General features: G+C 45.5%; 1 protein-coding gene across 1 annotated transcript in view; it reads right to left on the reverse strand.

The window, feature by feature from the left end:
* The window catches only part of PRKCH (protein kinase C eta), a 667780-nt gene that overhangs the window by 566030 nt on the left and 86895 nt on the right, over window positions 1-14855 (reverse strand). The window lies entirely within an intron of this gene.

The following is a 14855-nucleotide window of genomic DNA, read 5'->3' on the forward strand; positions in this document are numbered from 1 at the left end:
TTTTGCTATTCACAAACTCAGAGTTAATAGCAACTTTATGATTTCTGAGACTCTGCAGTCGGGTCAAAGAACTCCTGAATAAAAAGATAGGACAGACCAATCTTTTTGCAAGTGGAGTTCTTGACCCCGATTGCGGAGTCTCTGCAGTCATAAACTTCTGTTAACTCAGAGATTGTGAATAGCAAACAAAATAATAAATTTACACAAGGCCTGTCCTATCTTTTTATTTGCAGAGTTCCCCACTCAGTCCTAAACTTACTGTCAACTTGGAGTTTCTGAACAGCAAGCAAATAGTAAACACACGCAAAAGTGTACATTTACCTTTGTGAATCAGGCTGTGGATGCATTTCAGAGATCATTTATTTGTAAGTACCATTACAATCTAATCAGTCAGAGCCAGAGAAGTCAACAATGTTAAGTTCTAAGTATAGGAAATTATAAAATTAAAGTTAAACGCTAGTGCATACATGTCAAAATTTTGACATTGGAAAAAAGAGAGATTTCGAAAAATAAATCTCCCGCCTGAATCGGGTCTGTTGTCAAGTATGTGTGTGGGTGCTTGAGAGAGGTCAGCTAGAGCCCTCACTGTACATGGGACATGGCAGCAGAACCTGGATTCACTGAGACTCAAAACTAGCCCTACCCTTGTCCCACATATAATTATTTCCTATCAGAGAGCGAGCCCTTGTAGGGTATCACACAAAGGAGCTGAAAGCGAAACAAACTGTGCTCCAGTTTAGCCATGACATGTTCCAGGAGGGGCGGAGCATGTAAAGCTCTGGTAGGAAAGCAACATTTTAATTCATTAGCATGGGTGCATTACTGAAAATGTATCGTTTTAATAAATAATAGCATTCTGAAGCATCCTGCATACACAAATGAATTAAAATGGCCCTGTATTTGTGAGTAACAGAAAGCAAATATGGGTCACCAGAGCTTCATTTTGCTTCTGTTCCTGGCCCAGTGTTTGTGATGGAGGAGTTGTAAAAAAAAAAGCTAGCTGCAACACCTGGTGACGCCCATGGACTGTGGCATCAAAAAATATTGAGAAACGTTTGGCAAAGCTAACAGTTCTGACGTTGGCTGACAGTCTTTTGGCTGTGCCAATGCTGGTTTTGATTTGTCATGGTTGTTGCAAAACCTTATTGTTGGGGAAACTGCCTCATAAATCTAAAAACTAAAATAGCCAAAAGCCACAATCTGTTTTTTGGTCACAAAAGCACATTGTATATTGGTCCCTGGCACATACATTGTGTGTTGATGTGCTCCTTGTGAAATGACAGAATACTGCCACTCATGGTGAAATGAGCCAATAGCTGAAGTGGACTGACACAATAACAGAACAATGGATGAAGAGTAGGCCCAGGTGAAATTTAAATTCTGCTGGAATGATTAGAATCCTTTCAGGAATTTCACGCTCCACTTTTTATGTGAAATTCCTGAAATTAAGCCATGTCATGTAATTATGAGGTTGTTAGCGAGATTATATCACAGGAGCGCTGGAACAATGCAAACAACTACCACACACGGGCTGTTGTTCACAACAATTGTGTTTTTTGTGTGCATTTAGGGTACTTTTCGCACAATTTTGTGAATTTCACACACCCGCAAAGAAGACTTTCTAAAAGCCCCTATGAGTGTAATTATTTTAGTAAAATCAAAAGGTCTTGGCCAACACCAGAACTAGAAGACTGATGTTTAGGGAGATGAAACAAGAGAACCAAGAAACATGTAATTTCTCACAGTAACCAATTAATTACTACTCAAATGAGGCTCAGATGGTAGTTCAGCTACCTACAAGTTCCAAGAGAAAAACACCAAGACAGTGCCTGCTATCACTGGATTTAACAATTCATTTTGCTGTATCTGAGTGCAATTTAAATCGGAGGGTGTCAACTTGTTTTATATGTCACTTACTATCACGGATTTCAAAATTTTACAGTACTGTGAATAAAACGTGCCTGGCACCTCCCAACTCAACTGTATTGTTTGTATCATCCCCTCTGAGATGAGAGGCACAATCTGCCTGCCAGGTATTCGAACAAAGACCTTAAAGATACATGTCGATCAACACAGAAAGCGCAGTAAACCACTGTAATATCTTTCAGGGAAGGGACTGGAGTGAGTTCCATATTTTTAAGACTCAGTGCATTTATTATAAATATTCCTCCCTGTCTTTTCTTCTCAGTCTCTCCTCCTCTCTTGCTACCTTGGGCAAAACCTCAGAACTGAATGTAATGCTTTGTCAACAGTGGTGCAATAATAAAAAGAAACAGCTGGCCTCTTAGCTGTGCAATTTAAAGAACACTCAGAAGCTCTGATTAATGTGCCTTGCCATGGTGTTTATTATTTGAATACTGGTTATATACAGTAGGTTAGTAGGAAAGTAAGTATGTTTATCTTTGGGTAGATGGTGTATCTGAGGCTTTCCAAAAGCCTTTCTGTGGAAATGAAAAAACAAGTGTTCTCCTGATGTGCTCATTGCTCTGGAGTTTCATAAATCTGTTCTCTGTTACATGGCGCATCAGTAGTGCACTATATTTGCTGAAGGACTTTAAATCCCTCTTCAGCCATAGATCACTATGGGGGTGACTCCCAGTTAGTGTAATTAAGATGGGTGAAAATGCCATTTAAAGTCCACTGATTCCCAGTGCAAGTTTGACAGTTTTGTAGATTTCCAATCTTTGAAAATGTACTGTTAGAGGCAATAAAGGAAAATTGGCATGCAGCATGTATGACACAGCAAAATACATGGCTCACACAACAGCCCAGTAGCAGAGGCCATTTGCTAAATCCCTTATGAATTTAATAATGGCAGTATCTGTAGGAATCATCCTGCTGGCAATAGAAGAGGGCATTTCACGTTACCAAACCACTTCATCGCTGGAACACCCTTAACCCCTTTTTGGTAGGAGTTTAATAGCAATCTGCTTGGGATAGTATCTATGGGTCCAATTTCGATTTCGGACGGAAGGGCTCCAAATGATGGTCGGAGCCCTTCCGCCCGAATCGAAACGTGCCGGCCAGATTCCTTTCCGACCGAGCCATTCCGATGGGCATGGTCAGAAAGGAATCCAACTCGGATTTCGGATGGCTTAAGACGGGCTCGGAGAGCCTGTCCGCCGTCCGGAAATCCTTCAGTACTCCCCCGGTCACCTCTTTACGAACGAGGGAGTACGATGGCAGTTTTTCACTGCCTTTTCGGGCTGGTGTTTCCGGCATGAAAAGGCAGTCAGAAACTGTCTTTGGGGGCCCCCAGTAGGGCCATGATGGGTGCGAGGCCTCCGAATGGCGGCCTTGTTGATCCTTGCACCCGGTGGCAGGCACCTTGGTGTGCAGGCCACAGGGTGCAGGGATGAACTGCACCCCTCCATTTCACAATGCGGGCATGCATTTCGCTCGAAATGCATGCTCCCATTGTCAAACGTACTGGTGAGACCGAACAGGGTTCAGTCGCATCATCCTTTCAGGGCCGTAACCGACGACAGTAGGTTGTTCGGTTTACGGTTCCTGGCCGATGTCGGACAGACTCAGGTCCGTCCGACATCGGAATCGGGCCCTTTGTGTATATATTCAGCATTGAGGGGGGCAGTAGGATGCCATCTCCTCTGATCCTTCTGGGGTTTGGGAATCATGACTGTTAGAAATGGAGGTTCTGGTTGGCTAGGGTATGCACCTAAGCCAGGCAGAACCCACTACTCTAGTCAGCGCAAGTAAGTGACACACCACAGATATAGAGAGTGCTGGAACAAGTGAAAAAATATTCTTTAAGGTTGAAATAATTCTGTTTTATTGCTTCCGTAATATTAAATTCGATACTTGACTCTGTTAAGGTTCAGAGTCACCTAGAGCAGAGGTGGATCATAGATCCCAGAAGCGACTAAAGTATAAAACAGCCAACATGTTTTTCGCCCCCTACATTGGCCGGTTTGGCCTGGAGCTTCCTGAGGGCGTGGTGTGTGCCTGTTCTTAATCCGCATATCGAATTCTAGGTATTCCTCTTGTGTTATAAATGCTGTTCTTGTGGCAAGACGTGCGTGGTATATTCAGTCTGCGCATTGTCTGTTTTATACTTTTGACGCTCCTTGGATCTATGATCCACCTCTGTACTACGTGACTCTGAACCTTAACAGAGTCAAGAATTGAATCTAATATTACAGAAGCGATAAAACAGAATTATTTCTACCTTAAAGAATAATTTTTTTTACTTGCTCCGGCACTCTCTGAATCTCTGTACCAGTAATGGGGAAGGGGTCTCCCATTGCCAAGGACACGTGACCCATACATGTTTTGCTCTATTACTACAGGATTGCTAAAGATCTGGTTCCTTTATCCCCTTCTTTTTGAAACACATCAAAGATAACCTGTACTCACCCTCTGGTAGCTTGGCGCAGAGCAGGCAGGCTTATCATCAAAGGCAATGTGTAAAGCATTTGCGCAACACACTCACACAGCAACACACGGAATACACCACAAAAGAGACTCCACACAGGATTACATATAAATATATATAGTATATTTTACATAAAACAAGACCAAAATGACATGAATCATAAATACTGTGCATATCATGCAAATACTGAGATAGTACTCAGTATCCTGGACAAAGCAAGAATCAAAACGACATACATCATATCATTAGTGCATGTAATGCCTGTTTAGGTTAGGGAGGAGCACATGAATTCTCACATGTCACCATCAAACCATAAATAAGATGCAGGTAATGCAGACTTGTTTTGCAGCAACCACATGAAATCCATGTATAACCATCAAAACATAGCGCCCAGGCATCTGAGCTTCTACTAGCAGGATTACGGTACATTGTAGAGGCTCATTCAAAATTAGTGCATTTATTATGAAGGCGTAGGCCCCAGGAACACCAGTACTGGCAATAATGTAATTCACCATTAAGCAGGGGCCTCCATCGAGGTCTCACACCGGAAGACTACAGCTGTTCAAGTGCCCCCTAAGGTAGGGCTCCATGAGTGAAGGGGGCACTCACACACTGGAGAGGGTGGCGGGGAGACCTCACTGGGTCCCCCGCATACAGAATTGTAAGGGGGCAGCTGCCCATGTCCTTTCTGCAGGGCGGTGCAGCTGCCCACAAGACAGTACCTCTTAGGCGCCACTGAGGTGTCTTTTGACCCAGGTGATGGCGTTGTACTGGCAGTGAATCCCTCAGGCCTAATGTGCACATGGCGATTGAGGTCTCCCGGGGCACTGCTCTTGCAGCTCTCGCAGTGCAGAGGTGCTGCTCCTCCACTGATCTGACAAATGGCGTGAGGGGCCTGAAAGAAGGACAGCACTCACTCAGCAGATATGCCAGTGACAACAAGCACACTCAGGATGGTGTGGAGCTGAGATAAATCACCAGACTCACTTTGCTGATATACCATCGGCAACAGGCATGCTAAGGACAGAGTGTGGCTTCAAAAGTGCCTGCACGTCAGAGTGGCCCAAAATGAAGCGTTCAACACGTGCTGAATTCCTTGGCACTGGGGAACGCTTCCAGACACGCTGACTGAAAAGAAGGAGCTCATCATGTGCTGTCCCTTGGGAATTTAAAATGGGCGGACTCAGAGTCCAATGGCCACTTCTGGGCTGCCCAATAGGATCTTTCTAGATCCCACAAGAACAGAGATGGTGTGAGCTAACCAGTCCCTGGAGATCACCGGGGCACAAGTAGGCAGGCAACAGGCCAGCACTTAAGGCAAGATGCAAAGAGTAGACCCTCCTGCAGCCCAGCAGGCAGCAGGCCAACACAGCAAAGCAAGCAGTACAAATGGCAGTTCCTCCGGGCAGCACAGCAGTCCTCTGGCAGTGTGCATTTTGTAGAGCCAGCAGCATCTGGTTACAAGTACACACAGTGTCTAAAAACATGGGATGTGAGCCCCTATTCATATACTCAAAAATGTATTTGATAAAGGGGTGAACTCAAAGGAACTCTTAGAAGTGTGTGACAATCCCTTTCAAACCACCCCTGGCTCCATACGATCGGTAGAGGGTAAATCAGCCCTATGTTTGAGGGCAAGACACAACCTTTACAAACGTAAACTGTGAACAACCCTTCCCTCTCCCAGCCCAGGAAGACTCTCAGTATGCAAATGAATGCCCTGTCACACCCAGCCCTTCCTGTGTTGTGGCTGTCTGGAAAATATGTACCAAGTGTAGCTGCTACCTAGCTGAGAGGTGTATTGGAGTCAGTCTCCAAAACACAAAGGGTCATAAACACAGCAAAATTCCCATTTTCTAAAAGTGGCATTTCTTAAATAGTAATGTAAAATCTAGCTACACCAGTAAGCAGGGTTTATCACTATTCTAAACATACCAAACATGGCAATGCCAATCGTTTCTGATCAGGAATTACCACTTAAAAATATTCCCTGAAATTCCTAATGCTAGCCTACGAGAGGAGTAGGCCTCACAGCAGTGAAAAATGAAACAGGCTGTTTGTCACTACCAGGACATGCCACACATAAAAGCACATGACCTACATTTTACTTACAAAGCACCCTGCCCTTAGGGCTACCTAGGGCCTACCATAGGGGGGACCTGTGTGTAATAAAAGAGGAATTTAAGGCTTGGCAAATAGTTTTAAATGGCAAGTCAAAGTGGCACTAAACTGCGTACACATGCCCGGCGGTGGCAGGTCTGAGACAGGTTTGAGAGGCTACTTCTGTAAGTGGTGCAAGCAGTGCCAGGACCAACAATGACTATTATGGCTTTTCTCATTGAGGTGGGCAGAGTGGCAACCTGGTAAGCCTCCAGGTACACCTCGAGCATTTGGTCATCCAATATCTCACCATAGGTCTGGTAAAACTCGGTCAGGTAACCGTCCCCTCTCGGTATCTTACAGGCTGTTAGGCCAATAATGGCTGCCAACAATTCCTATTTTGTAATGTCAATTTCCAACCCTTTACTGTCCTTCTGCAAAAGCCTCTGTAAGGTGTGGCCTGCCAGAAATTCCCTTGTGAGGCCGTGATCATTGCTAATGGGTCTCTTATAGAGTTGGGTAAGGTATTCCGCATTGATACCATTTTGTGTCACTGCTTTTGTCCTCTCAGGTCTATTTAGGGCTAGAATCAGGGAATGGGGGAGCTCTCATTTTAAGAGCCAAGGGCCTCATTTATGAGGCTGTGCGTCACTTTAACGCCACCGGTGCGTCACTTTTTGTCACGCACCAGTGGCGTAAAAAATGTGCCTTGTTGCGCCATATTTACAAAGTGACGCATCTAGGTAAATGCGTCACTTTGTAAACCCCTGCGTCACATTATACCTGCGCCAGGTATAATGTATGCAAGAGGGGAGTTTTGACGCAAGAAAGAGTCATAGAAGTGACGCAGTGAAATCTATAAGATTTCACTGTGCCATTTTTGTGGCCGCTAATGCGTCAAAATCTTACGCCTGCCTCATGGCAGGTGTAAGACTGACGCAGGCACTAACAACATGGGACTTGCCCATGTGAAAGTACACATTGCTGGAGTTGCGTCACTTTTGTGACACACTCCAGCAATGCGTCACTTTTGCGCCTACAGATACGTCAGAAATACTGACGTATCTGTAACTCCTTGCGACATGATGTGTCATACTGTAAATATGACGCATCGTTAGTGTCGCAGGGAGAGCGCAGTCAAAAGTGACGCATCACTGTTTTCACGCAGCGATGCGTCACTTTTCATAAATGAGGCCCCAAGCTGGTAGTCGCCCTGACTTGTCCCCCTCAGCGTGGAGCCGCTGCCGATACTAACTTTGTGTTTGTCAAACATATCCCAAAGGGTTGCTATCTCCCGCTGTAATGTCAGAAATAGTCCTCAGTGGCATCCAAGTCTCACTTGCTTGGGCCTGTAACTGATCCGGCTACGTCTCTTTGTGCGTCAGCTCATGTGTGAACTGTTGTTTAATGCCATAAGCCTTGGAGAGGCATTCCATCCTCACAAACAATGCCTCCCATTCTGTCACTCTAGTTCTCATGCTTCCCCAATTGTGTTCCAAGTATTTTTCCAAGGCTGTTTGAATGGTGGAGACCACATCTTTCAGGGCCTCAGAGCTCAGCCTCCAACAGGGGGGTCAGACTCTGTGGCCATTGCCCCTGCATGTCACAAGCAATGGTGAGTGGTCTGAAAGGGATCTGTCCAGGTATTGGGCTTTTTGTATGTTGGCCCTGAGCTCCTTAGTTACTAGCATACAATCTAACCAACTGTGTGTGTTATGTGTCACCAAGTACCATGAATATAGTGCTTGGGTAGGCTAAAGAGGGAGCCCTATGTCTTTGCATTGTATCCTGTCCATGACCTCTGTGAGTGTGGCTGTCATGCTTGGCTTCATGTGTACTCTAGTAGGGTACCTGTCCAGGTCCCCATCCAAAATGCTATAGAAATTGTTTCTCAAATAAGAGGCACATCTATGAGTGAAAGCAACAAGTACAGCAACTTCCTGCCATTCAACAGACCATATAGGAGCATATTGTGCCCCTCCACTTCCACATGCGCACAGCGTTGTTGAATGGACACCCCCATGGCCATCCATATCTTGGAGTGCTTCTTCCCCCTCCATTTCTTCTTCATTTTAGTTGATTCCATTGTCTGTCAAGTGTTTCTCTTGCAACATGGCTACACAGATGTCATGTCTCCAGAGATATGTGTGCACCCTATATCATTTAATGTAAGGGTTGAGTCCTCAAACATTCCAGGTGGGATTGGATAGCATTCCTATGTGCACACTATGGGGGCTCTGTGCTGGTTCCGCCCCTGACATTCTGCCGTATCTGGTGCAGTATCCATTTGGGGGAGGTGGGATGACATCTTTGATGAGGGCCTCCCAGCTCTGTGTTGCTGCTTCATGTGTGTCCCCCTGTCATGTATGAACCACCCAACAACCCATCCCACCTCCCAGGTAAACACCCCTAGAATTGAACAACTGGTGCTTCCTCATGTACCCCCAACACACTGTGATCGTAACAACTAAATGATCCTCGTGAACGTTATGTGGAAGAAATAGTTAATAGTAATATCATGAAGGCCCCAAAAGTGCCAAACTTCTAACCAAGGGGGGGCATTCAGTAATAGAGCACTAGCTTGTCTCCCGAACTAAGCTAGGCTGAGTGCCATCCAGTTGAGTGAGCTGAAAAAGTAAAAAAACATACTTGCCTGTTAGACCCAGCGGTTTTGGGCTGGCTGGGATGCATCAAAGCGAGCCAGGATAAATACGATACACTTGTCCGATAACCTGTGCTCACCCTCTGGTAGCTTGGCACTGAGCAGTCAGGCTTATCCTCAGGGTTTGAGTGTAAAGTATTGGCACACCACCACCCTCACAACACACTACATACGCCACAAAAAGACACCACACGGTATGTATAAATCACTTGTCTTTGTATTACACATACACTGAAATCAAAACAAGATACACATTCTATATACACTTCACAGTTATACGCAATTTTCTAACTTCTCAATTGAAAGCAAAATGAAACACACATTATATAAACACTTTAAAGTTACTAGCAATTGTCAAACTTTCTCATTAGCAGAAGGGTCAAACAGTCACAGGTCTTTGACTACACCTCGTGACCAAGCCCCTCAGTCTTCAACTACATCAGCCAATGATACACGTTGCCCTGGCTTGCTGCCCTTTAACTAGACAGTCGGAACCACCTAACACGGAAAGAAACTGTTATTTAGCTTCATCTATCTGGATTAGACCTCCAGGTGCCCAACGGCACCTGCATGAGGGGGGATCATGAACCCCCCATTAGGCAAAAGGTTGTGGCCCAGGAAGCTAGCGCGCTTCCAAGTCTGGAGAAATGGTTTTCCCTAAAGCTGAGTTGTAATCTGCCGTAGCACACGACATTCAGTTGTAGGTTCACACAAGGCACACAAAACCCTTCGGGCCTCATCACAGTGTTCTCCACAACAAAGCACCTTGTGGCGTGGGTCCTGGGAGAGGGAGCCAACGACCTCGAACAGAGGCCGTGATGTCAGGCACTGTCATCCTGCCAATCTGGAGACCTAAAACGGTCTAAGCTCCAGGCTCAGGTTCCCCAACACCCCTCGGACACCACATGTTTTGGAGCACAAGTGAGCACAGGTCCCCTGGTTGCAAGCATGAGTCCTTCAGACTCTGCAAGCTTCACCGCAGTCCTCGAACCTCTCACATCCTGGCACCTCAGGTGGCTGCAGATCTTTACGTGCACCTGGTGTATGTCTGGAAAGTCCTTGTCCCAACCGCAATCACTTCCACCTGTCTGCCTTACCCAGGGAGGTCCTTATGATCTCTTGGAAACAGTGAGATTCTTTGTGTCCCTTGGTTCTCGTGGACAGGAGGCCAGCTCACTGGACCTTGGAGAGTGCTTCAGGAGCCAGGCCATGACAGTTGGCATTTAGATGCAGGCCAGCGACATTCAGGCAAGATTCACCAAGTGATAGTCCCTTGCTGGAGTACGACAAGCTCCAGGCCACCACAAGTCTGCGTATTGTCCAGTTGCCGTCCCTCCTGCCCTAATGACTCCTTGTGTCGATGTTGCAGCGTCAAATCAGCGTAGTTTGGTTCCAAATCCAAAAGCGTCTTTAGTTTCTGAGGCCAGAGTCCCAGTAGTTATACACGCAATGGCCTTTGAAGATACAATCAGTTGAAAATGCCACCTTTGAAATGCACAGGCCTTCTTTAAATGTTGTCCTGTCTGACATCCTACCCCGGAGGTTTGATCACAATCTTTAGTGGGGCCCAGACCCTGCCCATTAGAAAGCAGATGCCAATTCCACCCTGACATAACCATCCCAGGAAGGCCCCTCAGAGTCAGAGGTCCGCAGTGTCCCTTGAGCCCCTAGTTTATGGCATTCTATCAGGAATGCACAGATGTGGCTGTCCCCCAACACCCAATTTTAAATTAGCAGACAGGCCGACATACACAGAGCCACAAGCATAGAAATGTCAACTTTCTCAAAGTGACATTTCATCACTGTAATGTCGAACCCGCTCCCACTACCAGAGAGGATTCGCCATTACACACTCATGGATACCAAACACTATACTGCTACTATTCTGCCCATAGGAAAAACTGCTCTATAACCTTTCCCTACATCCTCTCATGCTAATCCAATGCAAGAAGCAGGTCCATTTGTAACTAACATACCACCCAGTGCCATTCACGACAGTTGCTTGTAACGCACACGCCCAAACTCGTACCCACACCGCACCCTGTCACCAGGGAGAACTCTGATTTAGCAAGAGACATGCAGAACCTTGGCATGTAGCTTTTTAAATGCCAAGCTGATTAACTCTAACCCCTGCACACAGGCCCCACCAGGGCAAACCTGTGGCACAATTTATGAGCTACCTCCGTGGATGGTACAACCATGCTGCATGTCCAAGGAGGTGCATTCGAGATACATACCCCGGGTATAGGTTTTACCCCTTGACAAGGGACTTGCAGCTAACTCGAATCAGCCGATCTTATATACACCAATCGCCAGTATGTATATCTTGAGCACAGCCCTTTGACACTGCACAGCAGTGCCAAACACGCTCAAAGTCCTAAGGATAGCACCCAAAGTAGCAGAAAACTGGGAAGGAGAAAAGTAAAAAGTCGAGGGAAAACTCCTTAGAAAGGGCTATTTCAAACAATGCCCTATATGCCCTATATGGAATCACAAAGGATTGCATTGGTCAGACGAGGAACAAACCCCTATGCATAAAAAAACCAAAAGCAATAGAGTACCCCACCTGCCAACCTGATGGTTTGTCTACCCTATTTAGGTTCAGAAGGAACGTCAGCTTTCTTGGCTCCAGCAAAGAAAAGCTTCCTGTGGCCTTTGTAAGAAGGGCATTTCACACCCCACCTTATTTAGTGTGGACTTTGTAGTGTCCTTTCTTTTCTAGTTGTCACAGCTGTGACAGAAAATAACAAAAAATGACTCCTACACCCTGTGAGAAAATGTCTTGGGTGTAGGGATCATTCACTTTTTTTCTAAATGTTTGGTGGACGACTGCCCAAACCCTGATAGCCTGTCATTTCAAGGTACAAAGCACACTGCTGGACTAGTTGTGATCTCTACGTTTGATGGGTGGTAGTCTGTGAGGGTGGCAGATGTAGCATCCTCCATCACCCGGATGGAGTATCAAGAGTCAAGCTTTTAACCTGGCATAAATGATTTGCCCGCTTACAATATGGTTAAGTCTACTAAACATTTTTTTTAATGTAAATGGTCAGCAAGATGCAATTTCTATTTCTGTGCTCGACTGGCACATTATTCTTTAGCAAACTCCTCCTGACTTTCATTTCAACTGTTTTCAGGCTGTAAAGATACTTTATCAAATGAAAACCTTCCCTATTTTCTACTGTTAAAACAACAGGTGACCACATACTTCGCTCCTTTGTTGCCATCAGGAGATGACTCAAGGGGAAGGGAGAACACGAGGAGATGATGGAAGGAGTGCTGAAACTTTTCAGACACTCACCCCCAGTCAGAGATCTAGGTTGAATCCATTATCGTTATTTAGCTCACCTCGCCACCCAAGTTCAGTCCCAGCCATATGCAAATCAGTCTTGACCTTGTGCCTCATGGGAACAGTCAAGCTCGAAACTGCCAAGCCAGGTCTTCCCTAGACAAGAAACAAGCATCCTGAGACCAGTTTCAGGGTAAAACCCCTCATCAGCCATGCTAGCTTGAATCCAGTGGCAAAGTGAGCAAGGGACCAACTTTTGGCCATACCCTGCCAACTGAAGGTGAACAAAGCAAACACAAGGAGATGATGGGCAGAGTGCTGAAACTTTTCAGACACTCACCCCCAGTCACAGATTTGGGTTGAATCTATCATCATGTTTTAGCTCAATTCACCACCCCAGTTCAGACCCAGCTTTATGCAAATCAGTCTTGACCCTGAGCCTTATGAGAACAGTCAAGCCGAAATGCTAAACCAGGTGTCTTCCCTGGACCGGAAACAAGCATCCCTGGAACAGTTTCGGGATAACACCCCTCATCAGCCAGGCTAGTCTGAATGGCAAAGTGAGCAAGGGACCCACCTCTGGGCATACTCTGCCAACTCAGGGAGAACATAGCAATCACAAGGAGATGATGGACGGATTGGCTTTAAATAGTCTTGTGAGAGACTATCACTTTGCTTATGAATAGTATATTATCTTAAAACGTTCTAGCTGCTTATTTAAATGAAGACCGTTACATCAAGTCACCAAAAGGCCAGAGGAAGCGGAAATGACATTGTGGAATAATTTATCAATGATGACATCACAGAGGTGCCGCCTAGCCCTGAGCCCCTCACCAGCCTCCGGACTGCTAATATAAGATTATGCAATAGGTAAGGAATGGAAAATGCAGAAAGTAAACACGCCTCTTTGAGGCATGTTTGCGTTCCTGACACAGACCTTCCTTATCCCTGAGACCATGTAAGGGTAGAAATTTCTAGTCCCAAATCCAGCTCTCACCTCAATTGATGTCACGGTCATGGGGTTAACTACCCAACATAAAATGTACCAGTATGTTGGGATGCGTATGACTATGTTGCACTTATTCAGGCACACCATAGCCTTAAGTACCACACATAATTTTTACTATTTTTCACTTTTTATCATCATTAATACATTTTGGTAATATTAATGAAACGTGAGTAAGGTGGGGAAGTTGTGCCCCCGTCCTGAAGAAGGAGCCCTGTCTCCGAAACATGTCGACGCACACCTGAGGTCCTGTCCATTAACACAACAGATCTGACCTCGCACTGCACTTCTTTTAACAGTACCAGCCGGAGTTAGAAATAAAACATTTTTTACGTTATACTCACGAGCCAGGTACTTTTTAACCTTCCACCACGTCCCACCACTCACATAATAACATCCCCACACACATGCACCACATATAGTCAAACTAAAAAGTGCTCCCGCGTACTCATAGATCGTAGCACGCCGCATCCCGATAGAGGGGTGTGAAGACCCCGATGATGAAGCATGACACCAAGGGGCCTTTTGGTGTGTGAGGGGTATTTTACAAAACACTAAGTGCTCCCACACCATTGTGGTGAACACTGCCCTCTGACCTTAGTTGGATTCTTTTTGTTTATGTAAGTAAGTCTGTGGAGTAAGAATCCTTCTTTATTTACTCTACCTCCCCCTTCTGTTTTTTGCACTTATTCAGACAGCACTTTTGCAAAAAAAATAAAAATCTAATTTAAATACTAAAATGCAATCACATTAACCTGCTCTCCAAGTGCTTGTTCAGCTGAACAAGGAACATTTTGCGCTCATGTGACACAACACAGGCGTCTCTGCTTCAGTGCTCCTCTGTGCATTTTTCAGATAACATCGAGGCATATAATAAACGTGAGCGCTTTTTGCCCTTGGGTTGCCATACTCCGTTTATAGAGTGGAATGAAAGCATGCTGGCACACGACAGGCCCTGGGAGAGTGTACAATGTAGCCATCACACTGAAATTTAGCAGCACAGGCCGAGGCCAGCGAGCGGGAACACCTGATAAGGATCTGAATTATTGAAGCCCTGCCTGATAGATGTGACCAGCAGTGCAGGATTACCTTTAATCGCTCTGTGTTCGATCGCACGTCTGCCCTGAGCCTTAAAGATCGAATAAACAAGCCTGTTGGTCGATTATGTGGAGACATCCAGGGACAGCGCCACGGACATTCTGCCCACAATTATCCAAAGTGCAGGTTGTAAAAAAGGCCAGTGAAACGGCTACAGAAAGACACCATGGATGTGTGTAACGATGCATTGCATTGCTATAGAAATGAAGCAAACACGCAACTGGATACAACAGTGTTTATATGCCAATATTTACAAGGAACACAACCTTAAAATCCACTTTAACAATATTAAATGCCTTCCCTGAAA

The sequence above is a fragment of the Lissotriton helveticus genome, chromosome 9, assembly GCF_964261635.1.
Source record: "Lissotriton helveticus chromosome 9, aLisHel1.1, whole genome shotgun sequence".
Taxonomy (NCBI): domain Eukaryota; kingdom Metazoa; phylum Chordata; class Amphibia; order Caudata; family Salamandridae; genus Lissotriton; species Lissotriton helveticus.